Genomic DNA, 10,700 nt, shown 5'->3' with positions numbered 1-10,700 from the left:
AAGAACTTACAAAACTCAATATCCAAAAAACAAATATTCCACTTCAGAAATGGGCAGAAGACATAAATAGACATTTTTCCAAAGTAGAATACAGATGGCAATAGACACATGAAACAATTCTCAACACTACTGGTCCTAAGGGAAATGCAAACCAAAACTACAATGAGCTATCACCTACCACTTGTCAGAATGGCTGAAATCAATAGTGCAAGAAACCATAGGTATTGGTGAGAATGTGTAGAAAAAAGAACCCTCTTACACTGTAGATGGGAATGCAAACTGGTACAGCCACCATGGAAAAGAGTATGGAGGTTCTTCAAAAAGTTAAAAATAGAATGACCTATGATCCAGCAATTATACTACTAGGTATTTACACAAAGAATACAAAAATAGTAACTCAAAGGGACACATGCATCCTGATATTTACAGCAGTATTATCTACAATAACCAAATTATGGAAACAGCCCTAGTGCCCATTCACTGATATATATATATATATATATATATGCCATAAAAATGAAATTTTTCCATTTGCAAAGACATGGATGGAGCTAGATCGTATTATGCTAAGTGAAATAAGTCAGTCAGAGAAAGACAAATACAATATTCATTCACTTATATGTGGAATTTAAGAAAGAAAACAAATGAGCAAAAGGGGTGGGGGGGAAAGGAGAGAGAGAACCAAACCAAGAAACAGACTCTTAACTGTAGAGAACAAACTGATGGTTGCCAGAGGGGAGGTGAGTAGGGGGGGGGGGTGGGTTAAATGGGTGATGGGGGTTAAGGAGTGCACTTGTGATGAGCACCGGGTGTTGTATGGAAGTGTTGAATCACCATATTATATGCCAAAATGAATATTACATGTATGTTAACTAACTGGAATTTAAATAAAAACTTTTTTAAAAATCGAGATTTTCATGAATTCTCTTGAAAAAAATCAAAAAAATATAGAAATAATGGACCCACATTCTGCATAGTGATGATCCACTAGAGCTATCCAGGCCACTATATTCATTAGTATCACGTGCTTAACAACCTCAGGCATTTTCCTTAGCAATCCTTGATTTATAGGGTAACTGGAAGGAAAGTGATTACTGCTATCATTTCTTCAAACTGTATATATATCTAACTTTTTATTTTTAATATTCATGGAGTTACCTGTAATTGGAGTGACATTTATTTAAACATTCTCCTACACTTACATGAAAATCTATAAGATCTAAGTCACTAGACTGGGGTAGCAGTGGAACGACATCTCAATATATCTCCTATTAATCATTTGAGTAAATGCCTATATTCATCATGAAATCTAATATCAGCTCCTTTTCCTTCACTTCCCTCCTCTTCATCTATAAAAACAAAGCAGACCTGCTAATAGAATACTGAGAAGGGAATTTTGAAAACGTGAATAGCTTACTTGCAGCTCTTTTTACCTGCCCGTGTTGCTCTTGCTCTCACAAAGTTTTGGCCTCAAAGACTGGATCCACAAAGTCAGATCTGTTCCCACTGCAAACAAGCTCAGATCCCTGAAAATGTAGAAAAGGCAACTTTGAGAATCATACATTTCTTCCTAACCTACACTAAAAAGCTTAGCTAGAATTCGAAAAGCTATGGCAGCTGTGTCTAACTTTTCCAGAAGGAGTCTTCCCTTACAAGGCTGCATAGAGTACTCTAGTGAGGAGGATACAACCTGCAAACTTCCTGACAGTCGGATTTGAATCACTCTTAGCAACTCTGGTACCCTTTCAGTCCAGAATGGCACTTTTATTCATTGAGAAAGTCTATAACATTGAGTCTCAAAAAGAAGGTGTGAACCAAGAACCCTGAACAGCCCAGGAGGCTCCCAGATCCAGATGCCAACTCATCCACCTCTTCTCCCAGAATACTATTTGACATTCCCAAAGGGGAAAAGATACTGTGATGTTCTTCCTAAAGGAAACCTAGTCCAAGTTCATATGCTTCATGTTATTGTTATATTAGTCCGGTTGAACTGTCATAACAAAATATCACAGACTGGGTGGTTCAAGCAAGAGAAATTCATTTTCTCAAGGTTCTGGAGGCTAGAAGTCCATAATCAATGTTACAGAAAATTCAGTTCTAGTGAGGACTCTCATCCTGGCTTGTAAACTCCCACCTTCTCTCTGTGTCCATATAACCCTTTCCTGTGTGTGCTTGCAGTGAGAGAGAGCTCTGTGTCCCTTTCTCTTCTTATAAGGATACTAGCCCTATGGGATTAAGGCCCCACCCTTATGACTTCATTTAACCTCATTTAGATAATTCCTTAATGCCCTATGTTTGATTAAGTCACATTGGGGATCAGAGCTTCAACATATTAATTTTGGGGGGACACGGTACAATTGGTATTAGTGTTTTGACACATGTGAAGCTAATATGCTCTCCATATCAGAGGAAAGGTGGCTGCTGGTATAGTGAATTAAACTTGCACTCACACAAGCTTTAATAAGTTTAAAAATAAAACATTCCTAAATCTAATTAATACATATTTTATTATCAATTAAGAAAAAAAATCCGAAGGCGAGGCGAGTAATTGTATTATAATTTTAAACCATTATTGTTGTCAAATCTATAAAATAGCAATACTAATACTTCCTTCTCAGACTTACTAAAATTTCTCTCAACTATCCTTAATAGATTTAATTGCTTCCCTCCCATGTCACCACTGTACTTTCTGAATAGCTCAATTCAAGCAATGATCCTTTATATTGTAATTGTTTTTCCTGTTCTAGTCAAGCTTTTTAAAAGCCGGAACTGCGCCTTCCCATCTTTGAATAGTAGGTTTTATATCAGTTGCTTCCAATACTCTAGTAATCCAATAAATATTTATTATATCAAATAATTAGTTAGCTTCAAGTCAATGTGTTTTTTAAAACATGAACAATACATGGTAAGAAGTAATGAGTGGTAAATTTAAGATTATGTTTGGATCTTTTCAACAGTAATAATTTAACTATTTTTAACCTTTGTTAAAAACCATTAACATCTAAGGGTGCCTGGGTGGCTCAGTCGGTTGAGTGTTGGCCCTTGATTTCAGCTCAGGTCGTGATCTCAGGGTTTCTGAGATGGACCCCCACATCGGGCTTGCTCAGAGCTGACAGTATGAAGCCTGCTGGGATTCTCTCTCTCCCTCTCTCTCTGCCCCTCTCCCACTAGTGTGCACTCTCTCTCTCTCTCTCCCTCTCTCTCTGCCCCTCTCCCACTAGTGTGCACTCTCTCTCTCTCCCTCTCTCTCTGCCCCTCTCCCACTAGTGTGTGTGCTCTCTCTCTCTCTCAAAATAAATAAACATTTAAAAAATCATTAGGGGTGCCTGGGTGGCGCAGTCAGTTAAGCGTCCGACTTCAGCCAGGTCACGATCTCGCGGTCCGTGAGTTCGAGCCCCGCGTCAGGCTCTGGGCTGATGGCTCAGAGCCTGGAGCCTGTTTCCGATTCTGTGTCTCCCTCTCTCTCTGCCCCTCCCCCGTTCATGCTCTGTCTCTCTCTGTCCCAAAAATAAATAAAAAACGTTGAAAAAAAAATTTTAAAAATCATTAGCATCTGTTATTACACAATATTCACTTCAAATTACCACAAATTAATTTTAATCTCTCACATGATGCATATCAAAGGGGAAAACCAGATATAAGATTTTTGTTTTGGAATTAATAATATTTGAAGTAAACCCCATGGTCTTAAACCAACAAATGATTATTCTTCGTAACATATTTAAGTGCTCTATATTGAAGAATATTTAAATTATTTCCCCTGTAAAAATGCTTACTCGTCTTTAATATTTACTGATGCTATCTATAACCTAGTCAGACCTGAAGACTGATCACCAACTTTAATTCCTTACAAATAATAATTCTAGCATTTTCATGTGTGAATAGTTGAAGAGGTAAGAAAAGAAAATTAGTGATCCTAATTCTGTGTAGGGACAATCCATTCTAACATAATAATCTTAAACTGAATCATACAAACTCAAGGTGGCAAGAACTGCAGGAGATCGAGCTAAACTTTATTGGTCAAGTACTATGTACTTGGTCAAGTATTAAGTGTACTATGTATGCAACCTATTGCAATTTTCACAACAATAATATTAGGTGTGGATTCTATTCATTTGAGGTTAGTTAGGAAAATAAGGTTCAGAGAGTTGAAATAACTCAATGCCCCAATATCACAGAGCCACTAAATAACAGAGGCCAAATTCAAATTCAGATAAGTCTGATTCCAGGACTCATGATCTAAGTCAGTAGGAATGACCTCATATGGCAGTAGTTCATTCTCTTAGTACATTTATTCCTTTCCTGAGGGAAGGGAATATTAACTGGAAGTTTTCTACTATCAAGTTCTGAGCACCCATTGTTATATTTTTCAATTTACATCAATCATATAATCAGACATATCCAATAGCTTTGCCTTTATTCAGCCTCTCTCCTTTGGAAGTATGTACCACGGTCCTGAATTGTTTTATCCTCACTTAGTTCATACATACAAGGTGTGTCTTTTGTCATTGTAATCTTCTAGATAGCAATATATTGCAAAACTACCAAATGTCAAATTGTGCATGATTTAATTATTCTCAGCTCCATATCCTTCTGTGTTTCCTCCTGTGCCAACAGGGTTGGAAGTCCACAAACTGTATTTCAGAGACACTTTGCCAAACTAAAGGATTAAGTGACAACTTACCCTTAAATTCTAACATTGAGAAATATTAGCAGAGGTTTTAAAAGCAGGAGGAGCCAAGAACCATGCAAATATTGGCCCTTCTCTGTTGGAGTACCTACTTCAGGGCTTTTGAAAAGAGCAGACTTTCTAACAGGAGTGGAAGGTCAAAGAAGTTTCTCTAGCGCTTAAGAAGTCATTGCTGGCTCATGGGTTCCAGCACAAATATGCCAGCAGCTTCTTGGTATTCTGCTTCTGTTTCTCCATTCTTTACAACACCTTCACAACCAATTCTCTGAATCAACCTTTGCTTGGCCTTAATACTTAAAGTAGTTTAATATCTTAAACTAGTGGTTTAATATCTTAACTAATGTTTCAATTTAATATCTCAACTGGAAACATATGGTAATACCTTTTCTTTCCCTATCTATCCCATATTTGTTAAAGGAGAGTTATGAATTTTAAAATCATTAGTCTTTGACACATTAAAATTTAAAGAACAAATATCTAGTTTGTTTGCACATCATATATCTTTATAAGACTTACTGTTTTTTTTAATTGTACTAATGTTTCATGAATTCATGAAAATTCTTATCAATGGATTACAACTATTTCCTTTCTTTGTAGAACTGGAAATAGGGGATATTTAGCCCTGTGAAATTCACACCCATGTTATTTAAATACTTGCAAAGAGACTGAGTATATACAGTTATATAATTTAAAAAGAATACTGAGAATTGTCTTTCAAGCCTACTACTGTGTGAAGTGTGAAGTTTGGATATTCATTTATTCTCTTCTGAACTCAAAAACCTTTTCTTTAGTAGAAAAATGAGTCCTGGAATGGATGAATTGTAAGGTCTGCTTACAAAAATCCCTAGATTTTTATCTTGTTCTGTTTTATATGTTAACTGAAAACCTGTATCTGAGTTACTAACATAGTCCACAAGTTCTATTCTTGGTTCTACTCTATGCTAACACATGTTCATGAGCAAGAGCATTTTTTCTGAGGTTCAAATTCTTCATTTATATAATGAGAGATTTGAAACAGAGTTGATCTGTTTCTTACCTACCCTAAAATCATTTTTGATTCCAGTTTAACTGTTCTTTGTTTGGAGCAATAGTGAAATCAGTTTATCCCATGGCTCAAACCTTGGTTTACTTATTTATAAAATTGAAATAATATGTTCTTTTCACTGAGCAGATTATAATTATGAGATGTCAGGCATAAACGTGATTTGTGCAAAGCACTACAACAGGATATAATGATTCTATTATTTTGTGTAGTAAGTGAGTGTATATTTGAGGATGTTCATACGTTGACATGCACCTATCTAATTTTATTAAAGTATCTGTGTTTCACAACACTTTGAACACTTTGAAGTTGAGCAATTTCCAGTAGCAACCACCCTTATACAGATTTGTCACTTTATCTCATTAGAGTTAATAAAAGCCAAGGCTAGTAAGTGAAGAAATTTGGCCTTTTATTTAGGACACAGGTATCTGGACAACACCCAACTAGTCAGCTATTCAAATACTGTTTAATTAATTAAAAGCTTGGAGCTGCCTATTGAAGCTGGATGACTAATTAGACGCATTATTATATAAGTCCTACAAAAGCTTAGAAGTGCCATTCTAAACTTTTCTGGAGAAGCAAAGGAATATAGAACTCAAGGGATGAAATGGAATCTCTGCTTCTGGGCTTTTCCTAAACTACACAAGATACTTATTTCTAATCTTTTAGATAGGTTATTTCACAACCCATAACACCAACTCCATTAAGCAAAACATTCAGTGAGAAAAGTCACATCCATTCCAATTTTTAAACATGATTTCTATTATCAGGAACAACTAAGACAAGAGGGAAATTCAGAAGATGGATACTCATTGGAGCCATCACAATTATATTAATAATGGCTCTGGAGTTCAGTTTAGCTACTTATTCTCTACTAACTTTTGGGGGTGGTTTTCTACCTTCCACTACAAACAATGCTCTAATGAGTAGAGTGCCCTTTGCCATGTCTTGATAGTCCAGAGATTCTCATTCCAGGTCTGATTTTACTCTTCTGGTCAGTTTTAGTTATTTCTGAGTCTTCAGTTGTCAAAAACAAAAACAAAAACAAAAACAAAAACAAAAACAAAAACAAAACAGGCTCCATATCTATTTTTCCGTTAATTGAGAATGGGCTTTTGAGTAAATCAGATACACTGATTGATTATAGCAAGCCATGTAGTGTGTTATTTCCTCACAGATTACCATGTAAGTGGTGACAAATGAGCTCAGAGCTCAAGATCTAGCATCTCAGCTTTACTGTGTTTTTGTTTTTTTATACGGGCCCTGGGGAAAACTGGCTCTTACCAGCACCGATGTGTATGATAACTATACCAGTAAGCCAAAGTAATCATTAAAATGTGAAGAGCAAATTTCTGGTAATAAGAATACAACACATTGGCACAAAACAGTATTTTTGAAAAAAAATTATTTTAAATTTGCATCTAATGGAAAATGAGAATGCATTATTATCATTTTTTTTTCATTTTGGAGATCAGAAAATTGAGGCTTAAGTTAATTAATTTATCCATGATCTTTACCAGAAAGTGGCAGAGCTATGACATGGATCCCTGTCGACGTAGCTTCAAAACTTATGACTTTTAAATTCCTATATCTACTACTCTTTAAATGAAATCATATGTGCTAGAGCTAAAAGGCAGACAAGTTCACATAATAACAGAAAGCCTTGAATGTGGTTATGAGAAATGAGGTGGGGGGCAGTGGAGGAAGGGGGAATTGGAAAAAGGTGGTCAAGAGGTACAAACTTCCAGTTGCAAGATAAATAGGTACCAGGGATATAAAGTAGAGCATGATGATTTTAGTTAACATTGCCGCATAATATACATGAAAGTTGTTATGGGAGTAACTCTTCAAACTTCTCATCACAAGGAAAAATATTTATTTTTCTTTTTTGCTTTCTCTTCTTATTGTACCTATTGAGTTGATGGATGGTAACTAGACTTATTGTGGTAATTATTTCACAATATCTATAAGTCCAACTGCCCCACTGTATGCCTTAAACTTAAACAGTGATGCATGCCAATTGTATCTCTATACAACTGGGGAAAAATTCAATTTAAAAAACTTTCTAATACAAAGAGAGGCTGGGTTTATTAGACGAAGAGTTGACATACTTATTTTCTGTTTCTTCGTTTCTTTCTTTGCTCTTTCAAAACAGGTTTTCCATCAGAATACATATTCTCATACTGTTTAGCTATTGATATCAACTCAGCCACAGAGTACATAATCTTCCTTTGATTGGAGAGTATTCACTCTTTCGTTACATATAATGTACCATCTTCCATTGTTGATTTTTCATATATTAATCTAAATATGTAAGGTAATAGCTCATTATTTTGCCTGAGCTTCATATTCATAGATGAGTGCAAGGACATTCTAACTATTCTATTCTCTACCGTCAAAACTCATTTTTACACATTACACCTTTTAAGAAAAGTAGGGATTGCAGAGGTAAGTAACCATCTTTCTTCTATGAAAACTAATATTGGTTCAGAAAAAAAAAACTGATGCAAGCTTAGAGTTATTAAAAGTATAATTTTCAAAAAAACCTGAAATGTATGGGGTGCCTGGGTGGCTCAGTCAATTGAGCATTTGACTCTTGGTTTCAGCTTACTTAGGTCATGATCCCAGGGTCATGGGATCAAGCCCTGCCTAAGGGTCCTTGCTGGGCATGGAGCCTACTTGGGATTCTCTCTTTCTCCCTCTTCCCATCTCCTCCACACATGGTCTCTTGCTCTCAACAATAAATAAATAAATTTAAAGAATAAAAATAAAAATATGCTGAAATTAAAATAGGTTGGGTATAAATTTGGTTGATGTCCAAGGCACCTGAGTGGCTCAGTTGGTTGAGCAACTGACTTTGCCTCAGGTTGTGATCTCTCAGTTCACAAGTTCGAGCCCCATGTCAGGCTCTGTGCTGACAGCTCACAGCCTGGAGCCTGCTTCAGATTCTGTCTCCCTCTCTCTTTGCCCCTCCCCCCGATAGTGCTCTGTCTTTGTCTCTCTTTCAAAAATAAACATTAAAAAAAAATTAAATTGGTTGATATCCTATAGGGCAACAAAACCATAACCTGAACGAAATTCATTTGCAATATACCTTTAAAAACAAAACAAAGCAATTTAACACCTAATCTCACAGAGTCTGGGCCCAATCAATAGTAAATAGTGAGTTTAAAAAAATGTGTTATTCCAGAGAATTGCAGAATCTTTGGGAGGAACTCTTAGACAATGCTCCACTATATCACTGAAAGGATACACTTTCATTAGTTTGCCTTATTTTCAAGTTGAGATAATTTTTCAAACTATTCTCTACCATGTACAAAAAATAGTACTTTGTCTAATACTATGTGTCAACATTTTGTAAATAATATATCATTTGGTTGTCAAATGAATGTGAATAAGCATAATGTTTTTTATGAAAATGATTATTTCCTTGGGAAAAATTCATATGATATTAAACTTGGATAAAGGACTTTGAATATTTTGAAGGTTATTGATACATATAGCCAAATTCATTTCTACAAGGGATAGGGCTATCTGCACTACTCATGAGGAGTAGTCCACTCTGACCATCATACTGACAGGGTTGGGCCTCATCATTTTAAAAATCATGCAATTTGGTGGGTGCAAAATAAGACCTCATTTCAATCTATCCATATAATATCTGATTACTTATAAAGTTGATATTTTATTTTATTTTACTTTATTTTTTTTTTAATTTTTTTTTCAACGTTTATTTATTTTTGGGACAGAGAGAGACAGAGCATGAACGGGGGAGGGGCAGAGAGAGAGGGAGACACAGAATCGGAAACAGGCTCCAGGCTCTGAGCCATCAGCCCAGAGCCTGACGTGGGGCTCGAACTCACGGACCGCGAGATCGTGACCTGGCTGAAGTCGGACGCTCAACCGACTGCGCCACCCAGGCGCCCCTACTTTATTTTTTAATATGTATTTATTTTGGGGAGAGCACAAGTGGGGGAGGGGCAGAGAGAAGGAGACAGAGGATCCAAAGCAGGCTGGGCACTGACAGGCTGACAGCATCTAGCCCATGTGTGAATGTGTGGGTTTGAACCCAAGAACCATGAACCATGAGATCATGAGATCATGACCTGAGCTGAAGCAGGACACTCAACTGACTGAGCCACCCAAGTGCCCCTAAAGTTCATATTTTAGAACATGATTTTATTATTTTTTCTAATTTGTTACTTGCTTATTTTTCGATCTAAGTATTAGTGCCCATGTTTTCTATTCCTTTCAGCTTCTAATATCTAAAGGACATTAACACTTTGTGTTTAATTCTTACCCATCAAAGGGTTTGTCATAATAGTATTAATAGAATATTTTATGTGAAGAATAATAACATCCTAAATGAGATTCATCTGTGCTAACTTGAAACTCAACATAAGATTATGCTAATAAAGATGTAATGTTGTTTCCTCTTGTTCCATTAAAACTCTCTTAATGAAAAATGAAAACTGCATATACAAGTAATGTTAATAAGGGTGGAGAACCGAAACTACAGGAAACACAGAGATATTTGTAAACCAAAATTCTTTGTAAATTGACTGCAATCATTATATTAATCAGTAACTATATTAATCATTATATTAATAAGTAAACAGTATAGCTTTAGGGGATTATATTTTGAACAATTTAGAACAACTGGACAATCATCCATAATAGTTAAAAATCATTGTTTTTGTGATGTGTTTGTAAAATAAAATAAAAAACTGAAACTAACGAATACTCAAGATTATTTATGTTGTATATAAAGTGTGTGTGTGTGTTTGTGTGTGTGTGTGTAACATATATGTATAAATAAAACATATCATTTCTGTTTTTAGTAGTTTAAAGGCTTTCTCTGGTAACACTACCATAGATCCATTTAAAAGATGAGTATATTTTGGGGGTGCCTGGGTGGATCAGTCAGTTAAGCCTCCAACTTTAGCTCCGGTCATGATCTCATGGTTC

This window comes from Prionailurus viverrinus, chromosome B4, assembly GCF_022837055.1.
Source record: "Prionailurus viverrinus isolate Anna chromosome B4, UM_Priviv_1.0, whole genome shotgun sequence".
In the NCBI taxonomy this organism is placed as follows: Eukaryota; Metazoa; Chordata; class Mammalia; order Carnivora; family Felidae; genus Prionailurus; species Prionailurus viverrinus.
Note: the sequence above shows the minus strand (reverse complement) of the source record.